Source organism: Chelonia mydas, chromosome 3, assembly GCF_015237465.2.
Source record: "Chelonia mydas isolate rCheMyd1 chromosome 3, rCheMyd1.pri.v2, whole genome shotgun sequence".
NCBI classification, from domain to species: domain Eukaryota; kingdom Metazoa; phylum Chordata; order Testudines; family Cheloniidae; genus Chelonia; species Chelonia mydas.
In genome coordinates, this window is record NC_057851.1 from 67,117,369 (window position 1) to 67,137,673 (window position 20,305).

Sequence of the window (20,305 nt, forward strand, 5' to 3'; positions counted from 1 at the left end):
CACCATTCTACCTTTTTTTTAATATTAGATGACCTCAAACGTACCAACATCCTGTCTTACCTAATACTTTTAACAAGTTCTATCAAATGCCGTGACAGAATCAGACAGCACTACAGGCAATGAAATCATTCACTAGGAATTCATTTTTTAATCCAAAAATTAGATGTGCCAGACAGTTCTGACATGGTTTATCGTACAGCCTGAGGATCACACGGGCTCTACCAAAAGGAATCTAAATGACTGCTGAAGACAAAGCGTATTTACACATATAATAAATAGATAAAATTGCGGTCTGCACTTTGTTTCAGGTTTCAAAGCTGACTTCCGGCCACCGTTCAGAGAAATATTTTGCATTTCAGTTTCTGAGTCACCAATTTCAGCAAGTGCACTGCCTGGAATTACTAAGAATGGGAGCTGATCAAAATATTGCAATTTGATTCAGAAAGTTCTTTTAAATTGCAACACAGGAACTTTTTAAGTGGTGACTGGACAGAGAAATTATTTTGGGGCAGATACAACCGTGGGGAAAACAAAGATAAAATACAAAACCATCTTCCACAAAAAATTTGAGCTTTCCATTGGAAGTATAGGGCAGTGTCTAGTGTTATTCAGAAATGTTTGGTAGCCTTTTCCCAAAAGCTGCTTTCACTCTCCTGGTTAAGAAATATAAAACAAAATGTACACTCCAGAAACAAATCTGAATCACGGAGGAACGAAAAACATTCCTGAAAAGAATTTGCTACGAAACTGAAATTCGGAGACCGCCGCAGTGTTGTGTCTAAGTTGAGTCATCAGTTCCCTTTACACCCTAATAATCGTCGGCACTTTGATCAGAATGACTGATCTAAATGCTACTTTGTGTTTGTATTTTTAAGAGCTTCCCTATGTAAACAAGCGCTCTATCATCTTGCAGACAGGGTTACGTTTGTGGAATCACGGGGAACATCTGTCAGAAACAGATATCGCTCTCTTTAGTCAATCTAGCATATTCTGAATCACTCTAATTGTGGTACAAAAAAGGTAGCCCAAAACAGGTCTATTATCATGACAAGATTATGCCACCACCTCTAAGTGTTATCAGCATGATCTTACTGTACTTTCCTTGGACAATGTGCTATTAATATTAAATTTAAAGTCTCCATGCAGGAACTCCTCTGGAAAATAGCTCATGGGAGTGTGGAAGGACCTCTGTTCCCTTCAGCCCCACAGTGAAACCAGTTCTGCTAGCAAAAGACAAGGAAAGAAAAAGAAAATTATTTAACACATTTTAGAGCAGGGAGGGACTGGACTCTCACCTGTTAACATAAGGAGCAGCTCTATAGGGTCGTAGGAGCTGTTCATAAGAACATAGGAATGGTCTTACTTGGGTCAGAGCAATAGTATTTCCAGCCCAGTATTCTCTCTTCTGTCAGCGGCCAGTGCCAGATGCTTCAGAGGGAATGAACAGAACAGGGCAATTTATCGAGTGATCCAACCCTTGTCATCCAGTCCCAGCTTCTGGCAGTCAGAGATTTAAGGATACCCAGAGCAGGGGATTACATCCCTGACCATCCTGGCTAATAGCCACTGATGGACCTATCCTCCATAAACCTATCTAGGTTTGTTTTTTTTAAACCCAGTTATACTTTTGGCCTTCACAACATCCCCTGGCAACAAGTGCCACGGGTTGACGGTACGTTATGTGAGGAAGTACTTCCTTTTGTTTGTTTTAAACCTGCTGCCTATTTCACTGAGTGAACCCTGGTTCTTGTGTTATTTGAAGGGGAAAATAACACTTCTTTTAGTCACTTTCTCCACACCAGTCATGATTTTATAGACCTCTATCATATCCCTCTTTAGTCGTCTCTTTTCTAAATTGAACAGTCCCATTCATTTTAATTTGCCCTCAAATGGAACCTGTTCACGACCCCTTATCATTTTTTATTGCTTCTCTGTACCTTTTCCAGTTCTAATTATCTTTTTTGAGATAGGGCTACCAGAACTGCAGGCAGTATTCCAGGTGTGGGCACAACATGGACTTATATAGCGGCACCATATTTTCTGTCTTATTATCTATCCCTCTCCTAGTGGTTCCTAACGTTCTGTGAGCTTTTCTGACTGCCATTGCACCTTGGGCAGATGTTTTCAGAAAACTATCCAAGATGATTCCAAGATCTTTTTCTTGAGTGGTAACAGCTAATTTAGACCCCATGATTTTGTATGTATAGTTGGGATTATGTTTTCCAATGTGCATTACTTTGCACTTATCAACTGAATTCCACCTGCCATTCTGTGGCCCAGTCACCCAGTTTTGTCAGATCCCTTTGTAACTCATCGCAATCTGCTCTGGGCTTAAAATTCTTTTGTTCCATTTGTGATGCTTTCTAGGAAAGTGCCTTTGTCCCAAGGAAGCATGGGAACACCATGGTGCTCATGCTGGGAGCTGGTGTAATGGCCTTTCTGTGGCTATCGTTGATGGAGGAGGCACAGGTACTCTGCTCAAACTACATCATCTAGCATCCATGGAGTAGCACTTTCATACAAAGACACGTTCTTGGCTAACTTAGGAGAAATGAAGAAGACTACGGACAGGATAAGTGGGATAATTCAGGAAATGTGAATTCCTATACCGGGAATGTATTTGTAACAATTACATTTGGTGCAATGTCATACCTAGGTAATCATCTATACAACAAAAGAGGGACAATACTATGACTCATTTTCTAAATACAAGGTTCCAACATAGCAAAGGACCCCTCCATTTTCCTATGCCAACCTGCACTTTAGAAATCCTCCTGTGGGAGAAACATCTGTGGTGAAGCCTGCATGTATTTTCCTAGTGGCAATAGCAGAACTGAACCAAATCATCCTAATCTCTGATTCTAGTCAGCTTCTTTCCTTTTCTCCTGCCAGGACAGCTGCATGTAGGAACAGCAGAGGTACATGATCAATCAAGGAGAAAGAAAGAACCAGACTCAGGGGGGGGGGCGGGGGGGGGAAACCTATGGGGAAGAGACACCAACAGTGAGAAGAGGGGGAGGATACTGGGTGGTGCACCAGTGCCTACAGGCACCACATATTAACTCAGGACTAAATGCAGTCTTTGTCGCTCCTAAGGCCAGTAAGATCTAGGAGTATTAATGAGAGTGTACACTGAGCCTTTAAGAGGTTGCACTTTACATTCTCTATAGTAACATATCCTCAAATGGATGATGGAAGGAATCAGTATTGATGGGCTGTAGAGGGAGTCATTTCCAGCACTTCACAGTAAGGCTTTGAGGGATGAGAACAACATAATATTAAGAGCCTGTGAAAAGAAAAATGAGCATGAAACAAAAAAGGGGTGGCACTGAAATTAAGAGGGGAAAGGAAGGGACGGTGCATAGAAATAAGAGGAGAAGCAAAGGCAGGAACAAGGAGGGTGCTGGAGCAGGTAGAGAAAATACACAAAATTTAAAAGGAGTAGGAGTGGGGAAAGGAGAAGGCAGAGATGAAAAAAGCAAAGAGGAAAAAGAAAGGTGACTTGTTGGCTGGAAACTAATAAAATGCGTCCGAAAATTGTAGTTTCTCTTTTTGAAAAATGCTTGGATGGGAACACAAGGGTATTTCAATAGAAACATGTAATGAGTGTGTATGATGGGAAAACATCTTAATGCATGCTCTTATTCGAGCCCTTTAACATAGCAGGTAACTGGAGACTAAAGCTGGTTAATGAAAGAAAGCTATGACGAGACTATAAGATGGCTTCTCATATAAACTCTATTTAAAAAATCATGTTTATAACCACACATTTATTTAGACAAACTTAAAATCCAGTGGGTAGCTTCAATCTTCAAACTTTCATTTAGGGATTCCTAAAGGGGATCTTTCATATTTTACCTGAGGACATTACAATAGTTCACTTACTTTCAACTAAATTTGGAAGGAAACGGATGGAGACATTCCCATACTGCAGGCAGGAGACAGATCATGCTGGCCAGATCCGAAAATGGCCTGTGCATCTAATTAGTTCCCTGTATCAGTATGGACAACCAGGTTTAGCAAAACACGAAACAATAGGGCTTTTTGACCCTGACTTCCATAAAGTGTTTGAAGTTTATTGCCCCAAGATACAAAGTAAACTAAAAAGAAAGCAAGAGTAAAAAAGGAACAGGGATTAAGGAGGAGGTACAATGATTTTGGAATTCAAGCAGGCATGCAACATAGACTTAGCAGCGGGCTTCAAGAAAGCATTGCCAACACTAACAAAACCTTTCCAGTCTAGCGCTGCATACCAGTGGGTGGTGTACAAACATATGTAAATGTTAACTTTGCTGTAGGATAGGTAGGCAAAATTTGAGGTGAGTAATTGTGTCTGTTGTGGTTCCTGTTTAGTTTATTTTGCAACAACTCCTAAATACCATGATAAAAAAAGTAAGGGCACTGGAGAACAAAACAAAATCATTCCTTATAAAGACGAGAACAGATAAAGGCAGTTAAAAATAATTAATGCTACCTTGTAATCTCCCTCTGCTTCTCCATATCAATGTAATTCAAACAAAAAACAAGAGTACAGTATTCTCTCTCCCCATCCCATTTCCTCCTACATGGAAAAGGAAAATGTGAAGATTTTAAAAAATATATACATACCAACTGTGCCACAGTGGTGAAGTCTTCTATTACTTTCAAGTTGCTCAGTAATTATCTATATGGATTAATCTTGTTTCAAAATGCATTCTGAAATAGTTAATTTTTTTCACTTGAAATTCTCAAGTAAAGAATCACACAACCTCACTACTGTTGGTGAAAGAGCCCTTTTCTTTGTATTTTAAATAATTGTTTATTATTGTGATAGCGCCTAAAGAGTGTCAGGCACCCCCCTGCCACACACACGAAAAAGCTGTTCCCTGACCCAAAAAGTTTACTTTGGCCACATGGAAAAACCTGAGGGTTTCTCTCTCCCTTTTCCACTCTCAATCTCTTCTCAAATCTCATCTGAAAAACCTACCATTAATTTTCTTCTCATTCTACTATTACTTATCATTGTAGCTGTGTTTTTTAATTACATGAAGGTGTTTAGGGTAGAATGTGTATGGTGGATGTTGTACAACGCAATATTGGGGTGTATTATTGTTCATGGAGTCAGTGGGCAGGACCCAAAAATACCACATCACTAGGCACAAAAGTCTCTCTCTTTCTCTTTGCAAAATAGTATTTCAGACAGAAAATTCCATGACTTCTCCTTAAGTTCTGCAAGCCAAACACTTATTCAGTGTTCCCTTTGACTTTCAGATAAACAAAATCCTACTGTATCCGACGCTGGACATCTGTGTACATTAATGGAAAAAGTACTTAGGTAAAGAAGCCCTCCTTGATTATTGTACACATGGGTATAAAAGCAGGTGTAAATCTGCCAACAAATGTTTCTATGCAGAAACTGGCATAAGACAGCTTCCTATTTGGTAAATAGTAAGAGGAAGTTCTGAATAAATATTTGTTTCCCCATATTTATTTTTTCTACTCAGGTTTAGGTAAGACAAGAGGATGTTTTATGAGTAAGCTGATTTCAGAGTTTATCCAGTCTATATAATTTGGTCCATAACATAACAGGGCTTCTGGTCTCAGAGATGCACTATGGATTCTACTGCCATCATAAAGAAACCAGACAAACCAGTTCACTTCTCCTTTTATTTTACAATCACCTGAAGGACGTATTGTAATAGCAGAGTTAGTCATGTATTTTAAAGAATCCTTATTGAGGTTACAGGGACAAACCATCCCGATGTGTAGAAAGAATACTAAATATGGCAGGCTTAACAGTGAAATCCTTGCTGATCTTAAACACAAAAAGGAAACTTACAAGAAGTGGAAGATTGGACAAATGGCCAGAGAGGAGTATAAAATTATTGCTCAGGCATGCAGGAGTGAAATCAACTATACTTTCCACAGTATGCATCCGATGAAGTGAGCTGTAGCTCACGAAAGCTTATGCTCAAATAAATTGGTTAGTCTCTAAGGTGCCACAAGTACTCCTTTTCTTTTAACTTTTATATGGATCTATTATATGGGATATAGATGCATCCCATAGAATATAACTAATACTAATGAAGGATTATATTTATATGTAGCTTTAATTATGACGTAGGATACATCAGTGATGAAGTTGGCCATAAGAATCCAGAGAAAAAGCTATCCTTGTTGGTCTATTAAATCTGTCCAGCCTCGTGTTGAATTTGTGCCTGCAGTATTCAAACCTAATTAAAATCCTCCAGCTTTGGTAAAGTGTTTGGGTTTTTAAAGGATGAACAAGTGTAGTCCTCAGGTTGCTCTCAAACCCAAGCCCTGATCTTGGCATGAGCAATGTCAGGATATTTTATTTTAACCTGATGTGTAAAATCAGAGATAACTAATTTAAAAATCGCTGATAAGGCACAAAAGAATTATTAGCCTTAACATCACCAGTTACTGTCAGACACTTCATATGGCTATGTATTTTTGTTCCACTGCAAAAGTTGATTTAAATACTCAGTTCAATAAAAGTCCAGTCTTCCAGGTGAAGTTCTCTCATATAAAATGTATCACCTAGAGCTTTGGAGGCATCACATCACAAAAATCCCTTTCTGTAGGACACTGGTGAAAAAGAACCTAGAATTCTGTGTACATTTCTGGGCCACTCAACACCAGAAAGTGAACAACAAACTGTACAGAATTTGGAGAAGAGCAAGAAAAAAAAATTAAAAGTGTTTATTAAGAAGAAAAGTTAATACATTAACCTTGTCTCCAGATAAACATTGTATTGTGATCTCTGTGGTTAAACATTTTCAAGGATGCCAACCACTTAGTGACTCACAGAACTTTTATGATGATTTAAGGGAGAATATTTGAACCAGATCATTTTCTACTTCAAGCACGACTGACTCACCTCCAACCTGACTCTAAACCAAGGGAAAGAATCAGTTCTACGGCTTTCAGAGAACTCTCTCACACTTCACACATATATACTGCAACTAGAAATCCCAACATGCAAATTTGATTGGTCCGATCCATTCTTGATCCCTTAATCCACTCTGATTTTCATAGTACATAAGAACATAAGCACACAAGAATGGCCATACTGGGTCAGACCAAAGGTCCATCCAGCCCAGTATCCTGTCTACCGACAGTGGCCAATGCCAGCTGCCTCAGAGGGAGTGAACCTAACAGGTAATGATCAAGTGATCTCTCTCCTGCCATCCATCTCCACCCTCTGACAAACAAAGGCTAGGGACACCATTCCTTACCCATCCTGGCTAATAGCCATTAATGGACTTAACCTCCATGAATTTATCCAGTTCTCTTTTAAACCCTGTTATAGTCCTAGCCTTCACAACCTCCAACCAGCGACCAGCTTGGCTCAACGGTGAAATCCTTGCTGCTCTTAAACACAAAAAAGAAGCTTACAAGAAGTGGAAGATTGCACAAATGACCAGGGAAGAGTATAAAAATATTGCTTAGGCATGCAGGAGTGAAATCAGGAAGGTCAAATCACACCTGGAGTTGCAGCTAGCAAGAGATGTTAAGAGTAACAAGAAGGGTTTCTTCAGGTATGTTAGCAACAAGAAGAAAGTCAAGGAAAGTGCAGGCCTCTTACTGAATGAGGGAGGCAACCTAGTGACAGAGGATGTGGAAAAAGCTAATGTACTCAATGCTTCTTTTGCCTCTGTCTTCATGAACAAGGTCAGCTCCCAGACTACTGTACTGGGCAGCACAGCATAGGGAGGAGGTGACCAGCCCTCTGTGCAGAAAGAAGTGGTTCGGGACTATTTAGAAAAGATGGACAAGCACAAGTCCATGGGGCCAGATGCGCTGCATCTGAGAGTGCTAAAGGAGTTGGCGGATGAGATTGCAGAGCCAATGGCCATTATCTCTGAGAACTAATGGTAACTGGGGGGAGATTCCGGACGACTGGAAAAAGGCTAATGTAGTGCCCATCTTTAAAAAAGGGAAGAAGGAGAATCCGGGGAACTACAGGCCAGTCAGCCTCACCTCACGCCCTGGAAAAATCATGGAGCAGGTCCTCAAGGAATCAATTCTGAAGCACTTAGAGGAGGGGAAAGTGATCAGGAACAGTCAGCATGGATTCACCAAGGGTAAGTCATGCTTAGCTAATCTAATTGCCTGCCTTCTATGACGAGATAACTGGCTCTGTGGATGAGGGGAAAGCAGGGGACGTGTTATTCCTTGACTTTAGCAAAGTTTTTCACACGGCCTCCTACAGTATTCTTGCCAGCAAGTTAAAGAAGTATGGGCTGGACGAATGGACTATAAGGTGGATAGAAAGCTGGCTAGATCGTCGGGCTCAGCGGGTAGTGATCAATGCCTCCATGTCTAGTTGGCAGCTGGTATCAAGTGGAGTGCCCCAAGGATCGGCCCTGGGGCCGGTTTTGTTCAATATCTTCATTAATGATCTGGAGGATGGCGTGGATTGTACCCTCAGCAAGTTTGCAGATAACACTAAACTGGGAGGAGAGGTAGATATGCTGGAGGGTAGGGATAGGATACAGAGCGAGCTAGACAAATTAGAGGATTGGGCCAAAAGAAATCTGATGAGGTTCAACAAGGACAAGTGCAGAGTCCTGCACTTAGGACGGAAGAATCCCATGCACCGCTACAGACTAGGGACCGAATGGCTAGGCAGCATTTCTGCAGAAAAGGACCTAGGGGTTACAGTGGACGAGAAGCTGGATACGAGTCAACAGTGTGTCCTTGTTGCCAGGAAGGTTAATAGCATTTTGGGATGTATAGGTAGGAGCACTGCCAGCAGATCGAGGGACGTGATCGTTCCCCTCTATTCGACATTGGTGAGGCCTCATCTGGAGTACTGTGTCCAGTTTGGGGCCCCACACTACAAGAAGGATGTGGAAAAATTGGAAAACATCCAGCGAAGGGCAACAAAAATGATTAGGGGACTGGAACACATGACTTATGAGGAGAACCTGAGGGAATTGGGATTGTTTAGTCTGCGGAAGAGAAGAATGAGGGGGAATTTGATAGCTGCTTTCAACTACCTGAAAGGGGGTTCCAAACAGGATGGATCTAGACTGTTCTCAGTGGTAGCAGATGACAGGACAAGGAGTAATGGTCTCAAGTTGCAGTGGGGGAGGTTTAGGTTGGATATTAGGAAAAACTTTTTAACTAGGAGGGTGGTGGAGCCCTGGAATGGGTTACATAGGGAGGTGGTGGACTCTCCTTCCTTTGAGGTTTTTAAGGTCAGGCTTGACAAAGCCCTGGCTGGGATGAACTACCAGCACTGGCACTTTTGTCATTAGCTTTCTTCTGTTCTGCTGTATATCGAGTCTTAAAGCATGCTCATCACCTTGTATCTGAGCACCTTCCAACAGCACATTACACAGTGTGACTACACTTCTTTCACGTGTTGTTTGTTCTCTCATCCTCCCTCTGTCTTAGTTATGAGTCATTTGTCTGGCCTCTGTGAATCAGTGCTGCCAGTCTTCACAGGAGTGGGGTTTTGGAGCAGCCTGTATTACAGTGTGAACAACTGAGTGGGAAGCAGTGGAGAGTTAGAGGGAAAGTAGAGATCTTAGTCTAGTAAAGCTCAAAAAACTTGGTGCTAGATTAGTTGTCCATTGCTGTTTTAGTACCACACACTTCCTGGAAGTAACCAGTTATTAAAGTCATTTAAGGCTTGTCTACATGGAGCAGCAACATGCACTATAAGGGTTTGATTTCTGAAGTGCACAGATGTGTTGTGCATTAAATGGTCCATGTAGACCCTGGTGGTGCGCACTAGTGCACTTTAATGTGGTGCTGTTTGAGACAGTACTATGCTAAAGGGCACTTGAGAACCTTTAGAGCACACCAGCAGGGTCTACACGGACCAATTACTGCACAACATATGAATTCACTCAGAAATCACATTCCTGTAAGGCACATTACCCCACTGTGTATACAAGCCCTGATCTGCACACTGAAAAAGTAATTTTCTTCTGTAAATCAGGAAGGGTACTGTTTAACATGGGATAACTGATAGCCAAGACTCGACATATTTATCTAGGATTGGAGATCAATAAAGTTTCATCTTGCTGGAGAGCAAGAAGAATAGGAGAAGTGTCTGGGGATGAGGACAGTTGTTTCCTGCTTTTTTCAGTAACGAATTTACTGTATGTAATCTGATGCCTACTAATTTTTGGCTAGATAGCCACAACATGCGCATCATGCCTCCAAGTGGAAGAGTTACTGTTTTCTTTTAAATTTAACCATTTTACATGGAGGTAGAGACTGGTGACTGAAGCATGTTGCTTAATATTCTTAAGTCACCAACAGAATCATAGAATAGCAGGGTTGGAAGGGACCTCAGAAGGTCATCTAGTCCAACCCTCTGCTCAAAGCAGGACCAATCCCCAACTAAATTCAAGAGGTGGGGAATCCCTAAGATAGCTACAAACTGAATTTATTGAATAGAAACATGTCTTTTCTCTTATTTGAGAATTCTCTTTCTTCAAACTTGGAGGTTTGGAGAAAACAAATGGATTAGATCCAGGTGCCTGCTCCAAACCTCCACCTCTCCCTCCCTGGGTCTCATGCTGAATCTTTATTAGTGTAAATCAGGAGTTGCCCAATTGAAGTCAATGGAATTGCACCAGTGTCAAAGTTCAGAATTAGGTTCGCTGGATCATTCTGATTAAAGAGAAATGGACAAGGTTTCCCTTTCCTTCTCCTTCAGTGGGATATAAGCATTTGCGGAAGTGCTCTACTGAATTGGGGCCCAACTGAGTAATAAAGCAAAAACGTAACATGGTGCTAGGAACAAAGTGTGGAGCAATTATAGAGGAGTGCTGGACTATTAGGTGGGGCAGAGCTTTGGGAGGCTGAAGGAAAAGACAGGGAAGTGACTTGATGAGAAAAATGTCCATGCATCATAGTAACACAGCGAGGCAGGAAGAGCCAGACTGAATGCAGTTCAGAGACAGAGGATAAATACGAGGAAGGAGGAGCTGGAAGTGGCAAGAGACAAGGGATGAGTCCCAGGCTACCATGCCTGCAGGCTACAGAGCATGATGTGTGTGGAAAGGAGAGATCTCTGAAGAAAAGGGAAATGATAGACATAGTCAACAGGAGGCAGCTGGAGGTCAGTGAGGATGAGAATATAGAGATGTAAAAACCATAAATGGTAGACAGCTTAACAGAGGCAGAGGAGGAGCTCATGAGGGAGCAGAATGAGGGATGGAGGAGTAGCAGGAGATAGGAATTTAAAAAAGACTGGTGGTAGGAAAGTAAGGAGGTGTGGCAGAGATGGGAGGGCAGTGTGGGTCTGTGCCAGGAACCAGGATTAGGACGACGGATATCAGCAGCAGCTAAAAGGAAGTTTCAGAAGAGCAGGTGAGTAGAAGATTTGTGAAAGTGAAGGGGGAGAGCAGTAGAAATGTGGGAGAACAGGAAGAAATAAATATAGTTAATAAGAGCAGTGACTGGGTGATGGATGGGAAAGATGTAGACATGGAGATTGGAAAAGAACAGAAGGAGAAGAGGAGATGGAAAAAAAAGGATAAAGGAGCATGTAAGAAGGGAAAGAGCTGCTGTGCTGTAATCAGAGGTCAAACAAAAATGTCCCTCCAAGCTGAGCATGAGCCTGCCTACAACTCTGGGCCCCGATTGTAAAGTAGCCTTCCTAGTATTTTGGAGAATGAAGCACTCTAAACATTCTGTACTCTCTTCTAAAAGAAAAAGTACTCAAGCATTTGGGGGAGAACTGTCACTAACAGGTAAAATTGCATATCAAAGGCACTTTACATATAATTTCTGACTCCTTAATCAGAATTAGCATGAGAACTGTGTTACATTCATATCAAAATCTCCAAAATGAGTATTTGCTTAGCAGAGACTGAAAAGGGGAACAGAGAGGTTGAAAGGCCAGCTGTCCCACTTAATTTTTATTCAAGATAAGTTTTAAGCTCTTATGACTGCTACTAAAAGGACACTACTGCAAATGTGTGGCCTGCCAGAAGGTCTTGAAGATGATGACCTGGCATCCTTTTTTGTTTCCTTCCTGAATTACTGGAGTTCATCTTTGAGAGATCATTCAATTTCAAAGCTGTCTTCACCTCTGCCAGACTTACTACTGTCTTAATACACAGAGATATCCATGTGCAATCCAAATACTGTGAATGGCTACATTTTTGGCGTGTGTGCACATGCAAGTATGTGAGTATCCAATGGATACAGATGACTCAGAAAACTATGGAGAGAAGGTGATGGCGGAAGCAAAGCAGGGCAATGGGAAGAAGAGGGCTGAGAGCAGCTGACGCTTAAAATGGCCGTCGCTACATGATAGCATCTAGTTCTTTTTAAAAAAAGAATTTGTGTTACTAGAAATCTGGTCAAATGGTGGGAATTTATGTACAAGTTATTTGGAGAATCACCTCCTCCACCCCTAAAATATTGAAATTCAGGAGGAAGAGGTTACTTACCTTGTACAGAAACTGGAGTTCTTCGAGATGTGTCCCACTATGGGTGCTCCATATCAGGATGTGCATGCATCTGTACACTCTTGTTCAAAGATATTTATCCATGGTCTACGCCCTAGACACCCTCATGCTCTGGTATGAGGTATATGGGGGGGGCAGACTACTGCCACTCCAGTTCCTTCTCACCCACGAAAGTCCAGTGAGAGACTGAGGCAGGGGAGAAGGAGAGCGGGCAATGGAGCATGCATACAGATACACATCTTGAAGGACTCCAGTTACTGTACAAGGTAAGTAACCTCTACTTCTTTGAGTAGTGTCCTTTACCATGTCAGGAGATTCCCGAGCAGTACCTCCATTACAGAGGAAGGTGTTGAAGCGGCGGATTCAGTATAATTTGTAGAACAGCATCACCAAAGCCACATCATCTCTGGAAACAGTCAAGAGAGCATAATGCTGGGAAAATGTGTGCAACAAAGACCAGGTGGCTGCCCTGCAGATATCTGAAACAAGTATATTTTTCAGGAAGGCAACAGAGGTAGACTGAGCCCTGATGCAGTGAACAATTACTATCAGAGGGGGATGAACCCCTGAGACTTTGTAACAGGACAAGATGCATCCTGCAACCCATTTAGACGGTCTTTGGGAGGAAATCGGATGCCCTTTCATTTGTCCTACAATTGAGATGAAGAGTGTAGGGAAAGTCGTAAAGGGCCGAGTCCAGTTGAGGTAACAGGCAAAGGATCTTTTAACATCTAGTGCATGGAGGCTTGTTTCTTCCTTTGAAGAATGAAGCTTGGGATAAAACACTCCCACCAGAGAGCCAACTAGGAGCCACGCTTTGAGGTGAAGCACTGAGAGATTGGGGTGGGTGATGGATCTTGACTCCTGGATGAGGAGATTTGCTATCAGGGGAAGACAGAGGACTAGTTACAGGGGCATACGAACTACAGCTCTGCAAATGACACTTGGCTTGGGCATGCTGGTGCTATGATGGCTATGAATATCTCTTGTTTCAATTTGTTCAGGACCTTGAGCAGGAGAAGCATGAGGGGAATAAGTATATAACAATATACAAGGCTAAAGAATGATCAGGGTGTCTTTCATTGATTTGTGGCCGCTCCTTTCCCTCGAGCAGAATCATCTGCACTTCAGACTGGATGGAGTTGCAAAGACATCTATCTCTAGACGAACCCAAGACAGACATTTCTTTCTGAATACCTCGTTATTCAGCTTCCACTTTTAGTCAGTGCAGAAGTGCCTGCTAAGGGAGTCCACCACTATGTTCTGTCATCCTGTTAGATAAGCCACTGAGATCTCTATGCAGTGTGATATGCCCCAATTCCATAGTTTTACAGATTTGGTGCAACAGGACTAGGATCTTGCTCTTCCTTGTCAACTGATATAATACATCGCTGCTCCGTTATCCAGCACTACTCTGATTGGGTGGCCCCTGGTATGGGGTAGGAAGTGCTGGCAAGTGTAGTGAACTGCTTTGAGCTCTAGCATGTTGATATAGAGGATCACCTCCTCAGGTGCCCATTTGCCCTGAGCTGTGAGGTTCTGGGAATGAGAGACCCAGTTTATCAGGGAAGTATTGATGGTGATGATGATCCTCGTAAGAAGAGGCTAAAGGAATGGAACTCCCACGCACTTTTTTTTGCATTTCTCCACCAATCTAAAGAATCAAGGACTTTCTGAAGTACGGACAGCTGTTTGGATAGATTGTGCTTGCTGGGGATGTAGACCGTTCTCAGCCAGGCTTGACATCAAGTGCGTAGTCTTGCTAAGGGTGTCACAACTGTACAGGCTCCCATATGGCCCAGAAGTTGTATGCAAGCCCTTGCTGTATTTCATGGGCTTTGCTGTATTGTTGGAACAAAGTGAGACATTGTGGCAAAACTGTCCTTAGACAAGTACACCTTGGTAACAGAAGAGTGATCCTGATGAAGCCTGTGTGTTGAGTGGGCATGAGAGTAGAACATTGAAGCGAGGCCTTGTGAGTGGAACAGAGTTAGGGCTTTGCTGGTTGCTGTCTGTGCCTTGAGAAACGAGCAACCTTTCAAGAGCTAATTGTCCAGGTAGGGAAAGGCAATTATCCCCATCTAGCGAAGACTGGCTGGGGCGGCTGACAGGACCTTGGTAAAGACCCTTCGGGCAGCGGAGAGGTCAAAAGGTAGGACATGATACTGGTAGTGCTCCCTGCCTACCACGAAACTTATGAATTGTTTGCGTGAGGGATGTATGGTAATATAAAAATAAAAGAGTCCTGAAGCTTGATGGAGACAAACCAATCTCCTGGATCCAGAGAAGGAATTATCATTGCTAGGATTACCATTCTGAGCCACTGAGCACAGACAAGCGTGTTTAAGGCTTGAGGTCCAGAATTGGTCTTCTTCCTCCATTTTTCTTCAGGACTGGGAAGTACCAAGAACAGAACCCTTTGCCAATGAAGATTGGTGGAACAGGTTTGATTTCCCCTAGGGTTAGGAGGGATTGTGCCTACTGCTTCAGGAGCTCCTTGTGAGAAAGATTCCTGAAGAGGAACAGGGACAGGGGATGAGCAGGTATTAAGGAGCTGAACTGGATGGAATAGCCTGTGGAAATCACCTCCAGGATCCATTTATCTGAGACGATGAGCTCCCAAAAGGTAGAAAATGGGAAAGACGATCCCCATAAGGGTGGAGAGGGGAAGGGTGAAATGTAGGATCTGGAGCAGGAAATAGTTCCTGACCCATGACCAATGGGTCAAGAGAGATGTTGAGAATCTCACTGACTGCGAAGTTGCTGTCGAAGACGGCCCTTTCTTAGTGAATCTGGGCTTTTTCCTGGGTGGTTCAGCTGGTCTTGTGGACTGAAAGTCTGCAATCTGCTGTGTCTTCTTTTTCTCACAGGTGTATAGATGCCCAGAGATTATGTCACCTGGGAGTCTGAGAGAATGGAAGAACCCATCCATGGCGTTGTTAAACTCGGGACCCTCAAAAGGAAGGTCCTCGACAGCATTTTGTACTGCCTGTGGGAGATCAGAGAGCCAGGAAGCTTGGTGAACGATTACTGTCATAGCCATGGAACGTGCAGCTGTGTCAGTTGCATCAAGCGAGGCCTAGAGAGACGCACTGGTAACTGTCTGGCCTTCTGTAATGAGTGCCTGAAATTGTTCCCTCTGATCCCGGGAAGTGTTTAGTAAAAGACAAGAACTTAGAATGGTTTGTGAAATCATATTTTGCCATCAGAGCTTGGTCACTGGCTTCTCTAAACTGCAAAGAGGCCGAGGAGTAGTTCATACAGCCCAGAAGGTCCAGTCATTTTAGCTCTTTGTCTGACGGTGTTGAATATAACTAATGTTGCCTGTTTTATTCATTAATGGCCTTGACCACCAGAGAACTGGGTGTAGGGTGGGAGAAAAAATACTCGGAGCCTCTGGGTAGAATAAAATATTTTTGTCGCTTTGTTTACATGTAGGCAGGATAGTAGCTGGAGTTTGCTATGCTGCGCATGCTGGAGCCAGCAGAGCATCATTAATGGGCAAGATGATCTTGCTCCGAGGAGACATATGAAGGATGTCCACTAGGGAACGCTGGGGTTTCTTTATTCCTCCAGTTGAATCTGTAAAGTGTCAGCTACACATTACATAAGGTCTTGGAAGACTTTAAAATCATCGGGGTAAGATGGTTGGGGAAGCCTGACAACTTCATCTGGGGAGCAGGATTTGTGGAAAGGTGGGGTTTCATCTTCTTCAGGGGGTTCTTGCTCTTCTGTAGGATCCTGCTGTGCAGTAGGACCCAAAAGCTGGTTGGCTGGTGAAGTGGTTCTGGAAGATGAGTCAGTACTGGCTGAAAATCTCTCTCGCTACCTACAAAGAGCCTGGGTGGAGAGTGTGTTGATACCAGAGGATGAGTCACCACTGAAGATGATAGGGACCGAGGGCAAGCAGGCTCCGGAAAGTGAGTTAGTACTGGTGGAGAGTGTCTCTCGGTAACTGTCAGTAGCCATGATCCAGGCTCTTCCAGTGTTAGGTCTTTTTGGAATAGGAGCCTGGAAAACACTGAGAATTCTGGACAGAATCCTCAGGAGTCAATATGTTGGATGTAATTGGGGACATTATTGAAGTACTATCATTGTGTGATGATGATTTTTGACTCGGCTCTGGAGTACTTATGTTTCAAAGGCACAGAATTCTGGTGCCGATGCCGGTGCTATTTTAAGTGACTTCTCAGTACATGGCTTCTTAGCTGGTGCTGTGGTGTCCATACCAGAAGGAATGAAACCCTCAGCAGTACCCATATTGAGATGCAAGGTCTCCTAAGCTCGACACCAGGGGGGGTGACTTTCCCCTTCTCTTGTCCCATTCTGGAGAACAGAATCTTTTATTTTATGGTCTGAATGGTACGATAGGGCCCCTCAGGATCTTTGCTTACAACCAAAGCAAACGTTGTTGGCAGATCCAATGCATAGGGATTGACTTGAATCCTGCGGGTCTCAGAGAGTGCTCCATCAAGAGGAGTTTAAGCCCATTCTCAACTTCTTAGATCTGCTCTTAAATCCTGAACAGATCTTACATTTGGAGGGGATGGGAGTCTCCAGGCAACCGAGGCAGCTTGAATGTCCATTGCTTCAAGGAAAAGACGGATGGCAGATCTGGCAGGTTTTGAAGCCCAAAGTCTTAAGCATAACCTGTACTCAAAGCTGGGGACTGAGGCCCAAGAAAAACAAACAAAGGCCCAGATCGGGAAGAGAAAGAAGAGAAGGGGGAGCACCCCTTCCCCGCACAAGCTGTGCTAAACAACGGACAAAATCAGTAAAATAATTATAATAAAGGAAAATACTAAAGAATAAGGAAAAAAACCCAAGAAATGTAATATTAATCAAAATGTAACCTTTGCTATTTATTTTCTTCTGCTTACATTAGCCTCTAATCAGCCTCTTTTGCCGTCAGTTTCACATTTTTTACTTTTATCAGTATCTCTCCCTTCTTGTACAGCCATAACTCCATTTAAATATTTTAGGGACATTTAAAAGTAGTTACATTTGCAGTTTCACAGACCTACAGTAAAAAATAATTATAAAGGTAGAAACATTCATAAGGCAATAAATGGAATAAGAATGGATAAATGGAGAAAAACAGAACTATAAACTGCACATAGAGGCCTCAATTAAGCAAGTGCAAGTGGTTTATTTAACTTTATGCATGTGCTTGAGTCTCCATTGACTTCAATGGGACCTAGGAGGTGCTTAACTTCTGTTCTGAACAGCAGTCCTTTTCTGAGTCAGGCCCAGAGTCTTGAATTTTTAAACAGACTTCCAAGCTGCAGTCCATGTAAGTAGGGCTAGGATTTCTATGTATGTGCAACAAGCTGGAGAAAGTACAGGGATTAGACCAAGGAGACAGAACACCTAGAATGTATTCTCCTGACTCTATGACTTTAGGCTTAACCTCCCTGTGCCTCAGTTTATCAAACTTCCCAGTGGGTAAGAACACTTACTTATCTCTCTTTATAATGGTGTTCTGTGGTTTAATTGACATCTGAACATGTTTTGAGAGCCTCTGGTGAAAGGCACTATTATTATAAATGTGCACAGTGCTATGTTAACAAGTCATAGTTCATAACGAAAAGATTGCTCACGATGAGCTGACAATACTCAAAGAAACAATTCCCACAGAATGAATCCCTCTGCTCTTGCTTTTGGGAGGAAAGAAAATAGGTCATTGTGGCCTGCAATGCAACATGCAACTCTGTAAGAAAGTTCTAAACAGCTGAGGAAAAAATGCTATAATACCACAAACTTGCACAAATTCCATGTACTACATAACTGCTTATTGGGCTACAGCTAAAATATCCACAACGTATAAAGATGCACCAGGAAAACACATGTGCTTTTCTGCTACCACAGCCTTTCACTGGCTTGCGTGTGTAGAGCCATCAAATAACAAAATAACATGAAACTTAAAATGTATAAAGCAACTGAACAGCTGCAAAAATAACCTTCTAAAATATTTAATATTTAGTACCACGCTGCAGCTGAAAAAACAATTGCTTATAGAAAACACTCAACATTACTCAATAATTGGAAAAAGCTACTTGTGAAACAATTAACATTTACTTAGCTGCTTAAAAATATTGGAGGTCTGTAACATTTCAGACCACTCAGAGGCTGGACAAGCAACCTTTTCATATTCTTGAATGGACATATAGTCCAACTCAAAGACATGAGATCGAAGGCTGTATTGGAATTGAGAATCAAGGTCTCTGGAAAGCTGAGATTTACAGAATCATTATAATTGCTACAGCAGTATTTCCTCTGGGATACCTAGTCTGAATCTGGGTTAGGATTGAGCCGTGACTACTTCCGGGTGAGTTATATACACAACTGGATCAAAAATACAATCCAGCTTTTTACTATGAATGCCAATAAGCCTGAACCACAAGAATAAAAATATAAAATAGCATTAAACCAACTTCTATTTAAAATCGATCATAATAGCTATTTAGTATTTGTCTTGCAGTAAAACCCACAGGGCCATTTAGGATCAAGGCATCCTTTTGCTAAGTGCTTTAGCAACACACAGGACAAGACAGAAGAGCTTACACTTCAAACAGACAAGAAAAATTATAAGCAAATGTCAAAGGTACATATCTTGATAGGTTTTTATTTTAAATATAATTTTCCACAAACAATTTCCCCACTCTATTCCGCTGTCAAGGTGCCTCAGCCAACATATTCCACCATCACACCAATGAATGGGTCCTTCTTCTACCTTGCCTCCACAGAGATATAGAATTGGGCTTGGCATGGCTTTGCCAAAGTGCTCTATAGATATACAGCGCCAATGAAATGGCTGCCTGAGGGACAGCTGGCAGACACAGCCCAATGCAGAACTGGAGAGAGGGGAAATTCTAGTCAAGCTCATCAGGACAAGCTCTATTCTTACATGAAGTGTCCAGTGTCTACACAGAGCAGAAGGGATTTTTTTTAAAAGACCTACTCCAGAAAAAATAGACTGAATTGTTCCAATGTATTTACCTCAGGAGGATGAAGGACCCAGTGAACTGTTCTGGGATTCAAAACTTTTGATGTAAGACTCTACCTTGTAAGGGCTGAGTGCTCCAGCCCAATCCAGCAAAGGACTTAAAAAACATGCTTAACTTCAAATGTGAGAGTCACACTTGGTAGGATTGAGTCTTAGGACACTTTACCCCCGTGCCCTTCAGCTGAGATGAGACAATTGTTGTTACAAGATCATTTTGAGATACTTACAGTCTAAGAAGTAGTAGAAGTGTTATGAATATTTGTCGTATGCACAATAATCACAAAATGGAGGACAATGTAAATAGGAAAGGAGAAAGTATTTTTTTAATTGAAGTCATAGCCACATCAAAATTGGTTCTACTTTGGAAAGTGACTTTAAAAATGGCACTGGGAAGTGGTTTCATTTTTTTGTGTGCCTTAATGATTTCCAGAGCAATTTTGCTGAGTTTATAAAACAAAATATGCTTGTAACTGCCACACCCATATACTCAGCCTGAAACCTGAAAGGGGAACTATGTTCTTTTTGGTTCATGCATCATCAGCATCAGTAATGGAGAACCCTTGTTTATAACTGGGTGAAATACTCTGGCCTCTAATATACAGGAGGTCAGACTAGATGATCTAATGGTCCCTTCTGGACTTAAAAATCTACCAGTGAAGAAACTGTATGGAAAAGCAAATCACCATCTACACCTGTGGAGCACGTCTGTATTAGGGGTTTGCAGTGAAGAATACTGTAATATACTGGTGCAAAAACAAATACAAAAAGATCAACCCATTGAGGACAACAACATTGTCATTTATCTGACAAACACACTGAGGTGAAAACGTGAACTGCACGGGGCAAAGAGATCCAC

At 42.1% G+C, this 20,305-nt stretch overlaps 1 protein-coding gene across 2 annotated transcripts in view; it reads right to left on the minus strand.

Annotated features, from left to right (window-relative positions):
• The window catches only part of BACH2 (BTB domain and CNC homolog 2), a 269,574-nt gene that overhangs the window by 129,563 nt on the left and 119,706 nt on the right, over positions 1-20,305 (minus strand). The window lies entirely within an intron of this gene.